General features: G+C 25.0%; 3 non-coding genes across 3 annotated transcripts; all 3 read left to right on the plus strand.

The window, feature by feature from the left end:
• Positions 1-1,024: 1,024 nt before the first annotated feature.
• On the plus strand, positions 1,025-1,143 carry LOC123303777. The gene has a single exon (XR_006535864.1). It is a non-coding gene; the product is annotated as a 5S ribosomal RNA (ribosomal RNA).
• Positions 1,144-7,504: 6,361 nt separating this feature from the next.
• LOC123303778 lies at positions 7,505-7,623 on the plus strand. The gene has a single exon (XR_006535865.1). It is a non-coding gene; the product is annotated as a 5S ribosomal RNA (ribosomal RNA).
• A 6,359-nt stretch (positions 7,624-13,982) lies between these two features.
• On the plus strand, positions 13,983-14,101 carry LOC123303779. The gene has a single exon (XR_006535866.1). It is a non-coding gene; the product is annotated as a 5S ribosomal RNA (ribosomal RNA).
• The last annotated feature ends 1,344 nt before the right edge of the window (positions 14,102-15,445 follow it).

The raw sequence follows: 15,445 nt of genomic DNA on the forward strand, positions 1-15,445 counted from the left end.
GCAACTGCGGTTACTGCTGCTTCTACAACACCAACAAAAAAAGCAACAGCTTCTGGTGCTAAACGTACAAAACAACATTCAAAACCAACACATCCACGTACATCAGAAATGGTTGTTAACGCAATTAAAAATTTAAAAGAACGTGGTGGTTCATCATTACAAGCAATTAAAAAATATTTAGCTGCAAATTATAAAGTGGATTCTGATAAAATTTCACCATTTATTAAAAAATATTTAAAAGCTGCTGTAACTGAGGGAGCCTTGGTACAAACTAAAGGTAAAGGTGCATCTGGTTCATTCAAATTGGCTGCTTCCGCTTCATCTAATTCTTCAGCTAAATCAAAAGTATCCAAAAAAGAAAGTGGAGCAAAAGGTTCAGCAAAGAGTGCTAAAAGTAAACGGGCACCAAAAGAAAAGAAAGCCACAACTACATCATTGGCAGCCAAAAAGCCTAAAGCAAAAAAAGCGACTCCATCATCATCAACTGCTGCTAAAAAAGTTACTGCAAAATCATCAGCGGCATCAAAAAAAGCACCAGTTAAAGCAAAACCAGCAAAAAGTACAAAATCCGCTGCCAAAAGTAGCCCTGCTCGTAAACCGAAAGCACCAAAAGCTAAGAAAGCTTCTGTTGCCAAATCATCTCCTACAAAAATTAAAAAAGCAGCACCAAAAAAGAAATGATCTGTTACTTTAATAATATATTGAAATATTTCATTATTTTTGCTAAAAAATGAAAATAACATAGGCCTTAATACAGGCCACAAATTAATATTTGATAAGAGTAAATTATTTTTTGTATAAATATTTTATAAAATAATAGTTAAGAAACATTTGCCACAGTCAGTACCACGGATGGGTGGCCACTTGAGAATACTGTGTGCGGTTGCATTTTTATTTAAAATATATGGTATAATAAATAAGTATATATTTAAATTGATTACTTCATTGAAAATTTTAATAATATACTTTAATATTAATGATATTTATGAAAAATATATATTTGTAAAAATTTTCATTTATTACTGGCAACAGCCATACCACGTTGAAAACACCGGTTCTCGTCCGATCACCGAAGTTAAGCAACATTGGGCACAGTCAGTACTTGGATGGGTGACCGCTTGGGAACACTGTGTGCGGTTGCCTTTTTATATTAAAAATATAAATTATTTTTCTTCTTTTCTTTTTTTTTACACACCATATATAAATATATGTTATTTAGAAATGTAAACCTTTTATATTATTCGTCAACAAATAAATATTATTTTTTGTATAAAATTTTATTGCATTTATAACTCATATCATGGTTACTTTAAAGCGAGAAGTTTTTTTAATATTTCAAATGAATATAAAATAATATAAATTTTATGAAATTTATTTATTTTTAGAAATAGCAATCGCTTATAATTATAACAAAATTTTAATAATGTTTAATTTTATTTCAATAATTTATATATATATATATATATATATATATTTTTTAATAAAAATAATATACTCTTATTTAATAATATATGTTGGTCCTATATATAGGACCGAAAATTTTTCTTATTTGTTTTTTTTTTTTTTAAATTGTCATTTAAAACGCTTATGCACGTTCTCCACGAATACGTCTTGCCAATTGTATATCCTTAGGCATAATTGTAACACGCTTTGCATGAATTGCGCATAAATTGGTATCTTCAAATAAACCTACTAAATAGGCTTCACTAGCTTCTTGTAATGCCATAACAGCTGAACTTTGGAAACGTAAATCGGTTTTAAAATCTTGTGCAATTTCACGTACTAAACGTTGGAATGGTAATTTACGAATTAACAATTCAGTACTTTTTTGATAACGACGAATTTCTCGTAAAGCTACTGTACCAGGACGATATCTGTGTGGTTTTTTTACTCCACCAGTTGCTGGTGCACTTTTACGTGCAGCTTTCGTTGCTAATTGTTTTCTTGGTGCTTTACCACCAGTTGATTTACGTGCAGTTTGCTTGGTTCTAGCCATTTTCAAATAATAATGTTTTTACAAAAAAACACACAATTTTAAAAATTATATTCGACAATTTGATACTACAAAGTCAAATGTTTAAATGCGAAATAAATGTGTTGTATTTATATTTATATGAAATTTCAAAATTTTTGTTGTCATATCCTATTGGATAGCTATCAGAGTATGGACTAATCAAATTGTATAGGCGTGGCTTAAAAAATCTTTAATGCTTTATATAAAAAGGCACAATTGTACCGGCGCTCACATACATTACAATACTTGTGAGGTTAACACACGTGTTATCCGTTCGTTAAAATATTGTAAATAATTTTTTATTAAAATGACTGGCAGAGGAAAAGGTGGAAAGGGTCTTGGAAAAGGGGGTGCAAAACGTCATAGAAAAGTTTTGCGTGATAATATCCAAGGTATTACAAAACCTGCAATTCGTCGTTTAGCACGACGAGGTGGAGTAAAACGTATCTCTGGTTTAATTTATGAAGAAACACGTGGTGTACTTAAAGTATTCCTTGAAAATGTTATTCGGGATGCTGTTACATATACTGAACACGCAAAACGTAAAACAGTTACAGCTATGGATGTTGTATATGCATTAAAACGACAAGGTCGTACTTTGTATGGTTTTGGAGGTTAAGAAAATATAATAATTTACTTAAAATATTTAGTAAATTTATTAAAGAATATTTAATACATCCGATAAATTTAAACAGGCTTTCCTTTTTGGGAAGCCACTAATTTTATTTATATAAGAGTAAATAAATTTGTTAATAAATATAACATATTATATAATTTGTTTACAACAAATTATTTTGTTTATAACATACATTACCAAATATTTTTATTTATTTTTTTTTTTTTTATTGTAATATATCTGCAATAATAAATTATAATTTGTATATTATCTATTTTATTTTACAATAACTTATTGAATTTTTGAAAAAATTTTATTATAAATTAATATACTATTATATTTTTTATATATACAAGTTAAGAGTAACAAGTATCGATAGGAGATTATCGAATTTATAACTAATAAAACATTTCGCCTTAATCAAAGAAAATAAAGATTTTGCTATACCATTTTTTATACTTTCAATAAATAATTTATTATTAAATTTTTATTATTTCATTTATTTTTTAAAATTATTAAAAATATTTTTCTAATAATTATAAGCGTACATAAACAAGTAGTAAATGTAAAATGAAAATAATAAAGGTAATGTAATGCATTTGCATTACACTGATTTACGATATATATTCCGCGATATCCTTTATTATATTTAAAATTAATAATATTGATATACTAATAATAGATATATTCAAGCTATTAATATATAAAATTTTATATTAAATATGATATTAATAATTGTTTATTTTATTTTTTTGTATATATAAAAATAATTTACTCTTATTTAAAAAATTTGATGGCTCTCTTAAAAAGAGAGCCATTTTTATATGTTGATGTATTTTTATGTTATCAATTAAATAATATTTTCGATTTATTTATTTTGAACTTGTATATTTTGTAACAGCTTTAGTACCTTCACTAACAGCGTGCTTTGCCAATTCACCAGGTAATAATAATCGAACTGCGGTTTGAATTTCCCGACTTGTGATTGTTGAACGTTTATTATAATGTGCTAAACGTGATGCTTCAGCAGCAATACGTTCAAAAATATCATTAACAAAACTGTTCATGATACTCATAGCTTTACTAGAGATACCAGTATCAGGATGCACTTGTTTTAATACTTTGTAAATGTAAATTGCATATGATTCCTTGCGCTTCCTCTTCTTTTTCTTATCACTCTTTGATATATTTTTTTGAGCTTTGCCAGCTTTTTTTGCTGCTTTTCCACTTGTTTTTGGTGGCATTGTTACAAACAATTAATATACACAGATAGTTACAGAACACCAGTCAGTATATGTATGAGCGTGTCGTGTATACAACTAGCGTATTATATACGCGAAGATGGATATAACAATAAAAATGAATACTACTCTCTGATTGGCTAAAAATAATACTATAAGGTGATTGGTTTATTTTTAAAGTTTTATATTTTATAAATATTATAAATTAAAATACCCAAATAACATTTTAAACATTTATGTTACAATCCCCGTAACGTACACATCTGTGTGATTATATTTACAAAAAAAAATATTAATTAAATAAATTTATTCGCTATGTCTGGACGAGGTAAAGGTGGTAAAGTAAAGGGAAAGGCAAAGTCAAGATCAAGCCGAGCAGGATTACAATTTCCTGTTGGAAGAATTCACAGATTATTACGAAAAGGAAATTATGCTGAACGAGTAGGTGCTGGTGCCCCAGTATATTTGGCTGCTGTTATGGAATATTTGGCTGCAGAAGTTCTCGAGTTAGCTGGTAATGCTGCCCGTGATAACAAAAAAACACGTATCATTCCACGTCATTTACAATTGGCAATTCGTAATGATGAAGAATTAAATAAATTATTATCTGGTGTAACAATTGCTCAAGGTGGTGTATTACCAAACATTCAAGCAGTGTTATTACCAAAGAAAACTGAAAAGAAAGCATAAATTAAAAACATTGCATTAATTTTTATAATAATAATACATCGATCATAGGCCTTTTAATAAAAGGCCACAAATTTATTTAAAATAAGAGTAAAAATTATTTTTATAAATAATATATTATAATATTTTTTTAAAGAATCAATTTAAATAATTATAAATTAATGATTCTTTTTTTTTTTTTCTTTTTTTATATGTTATTATGGAAATAATTCATCATATTATGATGACATTTAGGTAACATATATTATAAGAATATTCATAAAATATTATCAAAATAATATTGTATTATGATGATATTTAGACAAAATATTATAAGAATATACACAAAATATTATCAAAATAATATCATTAGATAACAAAACTGTTCATGATACTCATACCTTTACTAGAGATAAAAGTATCAGGATGCACTTGTATTAATACATATTATCACAACATCACAAAATATTTTTTAAAAGGAAAAATTTTTTTAAAATTATTATAAAATTTGATTGAATTAAATTTCAATTTATTTTTTTAATAATTAAAGAAAAAAAAAAAACAAAGCATATAAACTTTCTATTGAAAATGTTATTTTAAACTAGATGGCCAAGTGAACTTCGTTACACAAACAATATATGACGTATTCGTTATTTAAATAATCAGTATCCTTTGATATTATATCAATACGTTACTCTCTTCTTTTGATACATATTAATAAAATTTCAATTTATAAGATTTTATGTCAATTATATAAATAATATTATAAATTTTCTAAATACATAAGTTAAGTAACAAAAAATTTGAATAACAAGATAAATTTATATATTATGTTTTAATACTCGATACTATAATATATCGCATCCGTTACCAATTATTCGGTATCCTTTGATTTATACACAGAATGAACTAAAAATATATATCAAATTTATTTTATTTATTTATATATTTAATATTATTATTATTATTTTATATTACAAAGTTTCTTAACGAAGCTTACAATGATTTCTCATATCGTACTTAACAAAATTATTTAGATCATATAAAATTTAAATTGTTAAAAAATTTGTATATTTATTATTATTATTATTTATTTTTATTAAAATTACATAACATAAAATTAATAATATTTTAATAATTATATAAATTAATTCTTATTTAAAATAATCTTATATTAATCTCAACAAATACTCTAATAATATATTTTGTCATAAATTTTTTTATATTTAAAATAAATATTATAATATATAAATACTTATATCAGTATAAAATTTCTTTATATAATTATGAAAAAATTAATTTAATAGTTAATTATTGATATTAATGCATAAATAAAAGTATTTTCTAATGAAATATATTTTGTCAATGTTCGATTAACACATTTCATAATAATACGTTTTCATTATTGACAAAAAAAGTTTTTCTAAAAATGAAATCTTATACTATAATATATATATTTATATATTAAATTTTTTAATTATTTATATACTAATAATTTATAATAAATCGATATTAAATAAAAAATAAAAATATATACTTTTTAAGTTTACCTTAAAAATATTATTGTTTTGTATGATTGAAATAATTAATATTAAACTATGTTTATTAATAATTGTTAATAAAAAAATTAAATATATTTTAATTTATAAAATAAATATTATTATTAAATTTATAATTTATTATTTTATATATTATAGAAATTGAAAAAATAAATCATGTTTACTACGACAGTAAATTAGAAATACTATTTAATTTTTATGTGTTTTCTACATGGTACTTTGACTTACATAGGGACTTATATTATTGTGAATAATGATATAATTGAAAACCTTTATTTTTTATTTGATAGAATTATTATATTTTATCATTTAAATATTTATAATAAATACATTATTTTTATAAAGTAAAAAAATATGGCCGAAGAAAATTCTACAGCTGTTGCAGCAACTGCGGTTACTGCTGCTTCTACAACACCAACAAAAAAAGCAACAGCTTCTGGTGCTAAACGTACAAAACAACATTCAAAACCAACACATCCACGTACATCAGAAATGGTTGTTAACGCAATTAAAAATTTAAAAGAACGTGGTGGTTCATCATTACAAGCAATTAAAAAATATTTAGCTGCAAATTATAAAGTGGATTCTGATAAAATTTCACCATTTATTAAAAAATATTTAAAAGCTGCTGTAACTGAGGGAGCCTTGGTACAAACTAAAGGTAAAGGTGCATCTGGTTCATTCAAATTGGCTGCTTCCGCTTCATCTAATTCTTCAGCTAAATCAAAAGTATCCAAAAAAGAAAGTGGAGCAAAAGGTTCAGCAAAGAGTGCTAAAAGTAAACGGGCACCAAAAGAAAAGAAAGCCACAACTACATCATTGGCAGCCAAAAAGCCTAAAGCAAAAAAAGCGACTCCATCATCATCAACTGCTGCTAAAAAAGTTACTGCAAAATCATCAGCGGCATCAAAAAAAGCACCAGTTAAAGCAAAACCAGCAAAAAGTACAAAATCCGCTGCCAAAAGTAGCCCTGCTCGTAAACCGAAAGCACCAAAAGCTAAGAAAGCTTCTGTTGCCAAATCATCTCCTACAAAAATTAAAAAAGCAGCACCAAAAAAGAAATGATCTGTTACTTTAATAATATATTGAAATATTTCATTATTTTTGCTAAAAAATGAAAATAACATAGGCCTTAATACAGGCCACAAATTAATATTTGATAAGAGTAAATTATTTTTTGTATAAATATTTTATAAAATAATAGTTAAGAAACATTTGCCACAGTCAGTACCACGGATGGGTGGCCACTTGAGAATACTGTGTGCGGTTGCATTTTTATTTAAAATATATGGTATAATAAATAAGTATATATTTAAATTGATTACTTCATTGAAAATTTTAATAATATACTTTAATATTAATGATATTTATGAAAAATATATATTTGTAAAAATTTTCATTTATTACTGGCAACAGCCATACCACGTTGAAAACACCGGTTCTCGTCCGATCACCGAAGTTAAGCAACATTGGGCACAGTCAGTACTTGGATGGGTGACCGCTTGGGAACACTGTGTGCGGTTGCCTTTTTATATTAAAAATATAAATTATTTTTCTTCTTTTCTTTTTTTTTACACACCATATATAAATATATGTTATTTAGAAATGTAAACCTTTTATATTATTCGTCAACAAATAAATATTATTTTTTGTATAAAATTTTATTGCATTTATAACTCATATCATGGTTACTTTAAAGCGAGAAGTTTTTTTAATATTTCAAATGAATATAAAATAATATAAATTTTATGAAATTTATTTATTTTTAGAAATAGCAATCGCTTATAATTATAACAAAATTTTAATAATGTTTAATTTTATTTCAATAATTTATATATATATATATATATATATATATTTTTTAATAAAAATAATATACTCTTATTTAATAATATATGTTGGTCCTATATATAGGACCGAAAATATTTCTTATTTGTTTTTTTTTTTTTTAAATTGTCATTTAAAACGCTTATGCACGTTCTCCACGAATACGTCTTGCCAATTGTATATCCTTAGGCATAATTGTAACACGCTTTGCATGAATTGCGCATAAATTGGTATCTTCAAATAAACCTACTAAATAGGCTTCACTAGCTTCTTGTAATGCCATAACAGCTGAACTTTGGAAACGTAAATCGGTTTTAAAATCTTGTGCAATTTCACGTACTAAACGTTGGAATGGTAATTTACGAATTAACAATTCAGTACTTTTTTGATAACGACGAATTTCTCGTAAAGCTACTGTACCAGGACGATATCTGTGTGGTTTTTTTACTCCACCAGTTGCTGGTGCACTTTTACGTGCAGCTTTCGTTGCTAATTGTTTTCTTGGTGCTTTACCACCAGTTGATTTACGTGCAGTTTGCTTGGTTCTAGCCATTTTCAAATAATAATGTTTTTACAAAAAAACACACAATTTTAAAAATTATATTCGACAATTTGATACTACAAAGTCAAATGTTTAAATGCGAAATAAATGTGTTGTATTTATATTTATATGAAATTTCAAAATTTTTGTTGTCATATCCTATTGGATAGCTATCAGAGTATGGACTAATCAAATTGTATAGGCGTGGCTTAAAAAATCTTTAATGCTTTATATAAAAAGGCACAATTGTACCGGCGCTCACATACATTACAATACTTGTGAGGTTAACACACGTGTTATCCGTTCGTTAAAATATTGTAAATAATTTTTTATTAAAATGACTGGCAGAGGAAAAGGTGGAAAGGGTCTTGGAAAAGGGGGTGCAAAACGTCATAGAAAAGTTTTGCGTGATAATATCCAAGGTATTACAAAACCTGCAATTCGTCGTTTAGCACGACGAGGTGGAGTAAAACGTATCTCTGGTTTAATTTATGAAGAAACACGTGGTGTACTTAAAGTATTCCTTGAAAATGTTATTCGGGATGCTGTTACATATACTGAACACGCAAAACGTAAAACAGTTACAGCTATGGATGTTGTATATGCATTAAAACGACAAGGTCGTACTTTGTATGGTTTTGGAGGTTAAGAAAATATAATAATTTACTTAAAATATTTAGTAAATTTATTAAAGAATATTTAATACATCCGATAAATTTAAACAGGCTTTCCTTTTTGGGAAGCCACTAATTTTATTTATATAAGAGTAAATAAATTTGTTAATAAATATAACATATTATATAATTTGTTTACAACAAATTATTTTGTTTATAACATACATTACCAAATATTTTTATTTATTTTTTTTTTTTTTATTGTAATATATCTGCAATAATAAATTATAATTTGTATATTATCTATTTTATTTTACAATAACTTATTGAATTTTTGAAAAAATTTTATTATAAATTAATATACTATTATATTTTTTATATATACAAGTTAAGAGTAACAAGTATCGATAGGAGATTATCGAATTTATAACTAATAAAACATTTCGCCTTAATCAAAGAAAATAAAGATTTTGCTATACCATTTTTTATACTTTCAATAAATAATTTATTATTAAATTTTTATTATTTCATTTATTTTTTAAAATTATTAAAAATATTTTTCTAATAATTATAAGCGTACATAAACAAGTAGTAAATGTAAAATGAAAATAATAAAGGTAATGTAATGCATTTGCATTACACTGATTTACGATATATATTCCGCGATATCCTTTATTATATTTAAAATTAATAATATTGATATACTAATAATAGATATATTCAAGCTATTAATATATAAAATTTTATATTAAATATGATATTAATAATTGTTTATTTTATTTTTTTGTATATATAAAAATAATTTACTCTTATTTAAAAAATTTGATGGCTCTCTTAAAAAGAGAGCCGTTTTTATATGTTGATGTATTTTTATGTTATCAATTAAATAATATTTTCGATTTATTTATTTTGAACTTGTATATTTTGTAACAGCTTTAGTACCTTCACTAACAGCGTGCTTTGCCAATTCACCAGGTAATAATAATCGAACTGCGGTTTGAATTTCCCGACTTGTGATTGTTGAACGTTTATTATAATGTGCTAAACGTGATGCTTCAGCAGCAATACGTTCAAAAATATCATTAACAAAACTGTTCATGATACTCATAGCTTTACTAGAGATACCAGTATCAGGATGCACTTGTTTTAATACTTTGTAAATGTAAATTGCATATGATTCCTTGCGCTTCCTCTTCTTTTTCTTATCACTCTTTGATATATTTTTTTGAGCTTTGCCAGCTTTTTTTGCTGCTTTTCCACTTGTTTTTGGTGGCATTGTTACAAACAATTAATATACACAGATAGTTACAGAACACCAGTCAGTATATGTATGAGCGTGTCGTGTATACAACTAGCGTATTATATACGCGAAGATGGATATAACAATAAAAATGAATACTACTCTCTGATTGGCTAAAAATAATACTATAAGGTGATTGGTTTATTTTTAAAGTTTTATATTTTATAAATATTATAAATTAAAATACCCAAATAACATTTTAAACATTTATGTTACAATCCCCGTAACGTACACATCTGTGTGATTATATTTACAAAAAAAAATATTAATTAAATAAATTTATTCGCTATGTCTGGACGAGGTAAAGGTGGTAAAGTAAAGGGAAAGGCAAAGTCAAGATCAAGCCGAGCAGGATTACAATTTCCTGTTGGAAGAATTCACAGATTATTACGAAAAGGAAATTATGCTGAACGAGTAGGTGCTGGTGCCCCAGTATATTTGGCTGCTGTTATGGAATATTTGGCTGCAGAAGTTCTCGAGTTAGCTGGTAATGCTGCCCGTGATAACAAAAAAACACGTATCATTCCACGTCATTTACAATTGGCAATTCGTAATGATGAAGAATTAAATAAATTATTATCTGGTGTAACAATTGCTCAAGGTGGTGTATTACCAAACATTCAAGCAGTGTTATTACCAAAGAAAACTGAAAAGAAAGCATAAATTAAAAACATTGCATTAATTTTTATAATAATAATACATCGATCATAGGCCTTTTAATAAAAGGCCACAAATTTATTTAAAATAAGAGTAAAAATTATTTTTATAAATAATATATTATAATATTTTTTTAAAGAATCAATTTAAATAATTATAAATTAATGATTCTTTTTTTTTTTTTCTTTTTTTATATGTTATTATGGAAATAATTCATCATATTATGATGACATTTAGGTAACATATTATAAGAATATTCATAAAATATTATCAAAATAATATTGTATTATGATGATATTTAGACAAAATATTATAAGAATATACACAAAATATTATCAAAATAATATCATTAGATAACAAAACTGTTCATGATACTCATACCTTTACTAGAGATAAAAGTATCAGGATGCACTTGTATTAATACATATTATCACAACATCACAAAATATTTTTTAAAAGGAAAAATTTTTTTAAAATTATTATAAAATTTGATTGAATTAAATTTCAATTTATTTTTTTAATAATTAAAGAAAAAAAAAAAACAAAGCATATAAACTTTCTATTGAAAATGTTATTTTAAACTAGATGGCCAAGTGAACTTCGTTACACAAACAATATATGACGTATTCGTTATTTAAATAATCAGTATCCTTTGATATTATATCAATACGTTACTCTCTTCTTTTGATACATATTAATAAAATTTCAATTTATAAGATTTTATGTCAATTATATAAATAATATTATAAATTTTCTAAATACATAAGTTAAGTAACAAAAAATTTGAATAACAAGATAAATTTATATATTATGTTTTAATACTCGATACTATAATATATCGCATCCGTTACCAATTATTCGGTATCCTTTGATTTATACACAGAATGAACTAAAAATATATATCAAATTTATTTTATTTATTTATATATTTAATATTATTATTATTATTTTATATTACAAAGTTTCTTAACGAAGCTTACAATGATTTCTCATATCGTACTTAACAAAATTATTTAGATCATATAAAATTTAAATTGTTAAAAAATTTGTATATTTATTATTATTATTATTTATTTTTATTAAAATTACATAACATAAAATTAATAATATTTTAATAATTATATAAATTAATTCTTATTTAAAATAATCTTATATTAATCTCAACAAATACTCTAATAATATATTTTGTCATAAATTTTTTTATATTTAAAATAAATATTATAATATATAAATACTTATATCAGTATAAAATTTCTTTATATAATTATGAAAAAATTAATTTAATAGTTAATTATTGATATTAATGCATAAATAAAAGTATTTTCTAATGAAATATATTTTGTCAATGTTCGATTAACACATTTCATAATAATACGTTTTCATTATTGACAAAAAAAGTTTTTCTAAAAATGAAATCTTATACTATAATATATATATTTATATATTAAATTTTTTAATTATTTATATACTAATAATTTATAATAAATCGATATTAAATAAAAAATAAAAATATATACTTTTTAAGTTTACCTTAAAAATATTATTGTTTTGTATGATTGAAATAATTAATATTAAACTATGTTTATTAATAATTGTTAATAAAAAAATTAAATATATTTTAATTTATAAAATAAATATTATTATTAAATTTATAATTTATTATTTTATATATTATAGAAATTGAAAAAATAAATCATGTTTACTACGACAGTAAATTAGAAATACTATTTAATTTTTATGTGTTTTCTACATGGTACTTTGACTTACATAGGGACTTATATTATTGTGAATAATGATATAATTGAAAACCTTTATTTTTTATTTGATAGAATTATTATATTTTATCATTTAAATATTTATAATAAATACATTATTTTTATAAAGTAAAAAAATATGGCCGAAGAAAATTCTACAGCTGTTGCAGCAACTGCGGTTACTGCTGCTTCTACAACACCAACAAAAAAAGCAACAGCTTCTGGTGCTAAACGTACAAAACAACATTCAAAACCAACACATCCACGTACATCAGAAATGGTTGTTAACGCAATTAAAAATTTAAAAGAACGTGGTGGTTCATCATTACAAGCAATTAAAAAATATTTAGCTGCAAATTATAAAGTGGATTCTGATAAAATTTCACCATTTATTAAAAAATATTTAAAAGCTGCTGTAACTGAGGGAGCCTTGGTACAAACTAAAGGTAAAGGTGCATCTGGTTCATTCAAATTGGCTGCTTCCGCTTCATCTAATTCTTCAGCTAAATCAAAAGTATCCAAAAAAGAAAGTGGAGCAAAAGGTTCAGCAAAGAGTGCTAAAAGTAAACGGGCACCAAAAGAAAAGAAAGCCACAACTACATCATTGGCAGCCAAAAAGCCTAAAGCAAAAAAAGCGACTCCATCATCATCAACTGCTGCTAAAAAAGTTACTGCAAAATCATCAGCGGCATCAAAAAAAGCACCAGTTAAAGCAAAACCAGCAAAAAGTACAAAATCCGCTGCCAAAAGTAGCCCTGCTCGTAAACCGAAAGCACCAAAAGCTAAGAAAGCTTCTGTTGCCAAATCATCTCCTACAAAAATTAAAAAAGCAGCACCAAAAAAGAAATGATCTGTTACTTTAATAATATATTGAAATATTTCATTATTTTTGCTAAAAAATGAAAATAACATAGGCCTTAATACAGGCCACAAATTAATATTTGATAAGAGTAAATTATTTTTTGTATAAATATTTTATAAAATAATAGTTAAGAAACATTTGCCACAGTCAGTACCACGGATGGGTGGCCACTTGAGAATACTGTGTGCGGTTGCATTTTTATTTAAAATATATGGTATAATAAATAAGTATATATTTAAATTGATTACTTCATTGAAAATTTTAATAATATACTTTAATATTAATGATATTTATGAAAAATATATATTTGTAAAAATTTTCATTTATTACTGGCAACAGCCATACCACGTTGAAAACACCGGTTCTCGTCCGATCACCGAAGTTAAGCAACATTGGGCACAGTCAGTACTTGGATGGGTGACCGCTTGGGAACACTGTGTGCGGTTGCCTTTTTATATTAAAAATATAAATTATTTTTCTTCTTTTCTTTTTTTTTACACACCATATATAAATATATGTTATTTAGAAATGTAAACCTTTTATATTATTCGTCAACAAATAAATATTATTTTTTGTATAAAATTTTATTGCATTTATAACTCATATCATGGTTACTTTAAAGCGAGAAGTTTTTTTAATATTTCAAATGAATATAAAATAATATAAATTTTATGAAATTTATTTATTTTTAGAAATAGCAATCGCTTATAATTATAACAAAATTTTAATAATGTTTAATTTTATTTCAATAATTTATATATATATATATATATATATATATTTTTTAATAAAAATAATATACTCTTATTTAATAATATATGTTGGTCCTATATATAGGACCGAAAATATTTCTTATTTGTTTTTTTTTTTTTTAAATTGTCATTTAAAACGCTTATGCACGTTCTCCACGAATACGTCTTGCCAATTGTATATCCTTAGGCATAATTGTAACACGCTTTGCATGAATTGCGCATAAATTGGTATCTTCAAATAAACCTACTAAATAGGCTTCACTAGCTTCTTGTAATGCCATAACAGCTGAACTTTGGAAACGTAAATCGGTTTTAAAATCTTGTGCAATTTCACGTACTAAACGTTGGAATGGTAATTTACGAATTAACAATTCAGTACTTTTTTGATAACGACGAATTTCTCGTAAAGCTACTGTACCAGGACGATATCTGTGTGGTTTTTTTACTCCACCAGTTGCTGGTGCACTTTTACGTGCAGCTTTCGTTGCTAATTGTTTTCTTGGTGCTTTACCACCAGTTGATTTACGTGCAGTTTGCTTGGTTCTAGCCATTTTCAAATAATAATGTTTTTACAAAAAAACACACAATTTTAAAAATTATATTCGACAATTTGATACTACAAAGTCAAATGTTTAAATGCGAAATAAATGTGTTGTATTTATATTTATATGAAATTTCAAAATTTTTGTTGTCATATCCTATTGGATAGCTATCAGAGTATGGACTAATCAAATTGTATAGGCGTGGCTTAAAAAATCTTTAATGCTTTATATAAAAAGGCACAATTGTACCGGCGCTCACATACATTACAATACTTGTGAGGTTAACACACGTGTTATCCGTTCGTTAAAATATTGTAAATAATTTTTTATTAAAATGACTGGCAGAGGAAAAGGTGGAAAGGGTCTTGGAAAAGGGGGTGCAAAACGTCATAGAAAAGTTTTGCGTGATAATATCCAAGGTATTACAAAACCTGCAATTCGTCGTTTAGCACGACGAGGTGGAGTAAAACGTATCTCTGGTTTAATTTATGAAGAAACAC

This window comes from Chrysoperla carnea, assembly GCF_905475395.1.
Source record: "Chrysoperla carnea chromosome X unlocalized genomic scaffold, inChrCarn1.1 SUPER_X_unloc_136, whole genome shotgun sequence".
Classification (NCBI taxonomy): domain Eukaryota; kingdom Metazoa; phylum Arthropoda; class Insecta; order Neuroptera; family Chrysopidae; genus Chrysoperla; species Chrysoperla carnea.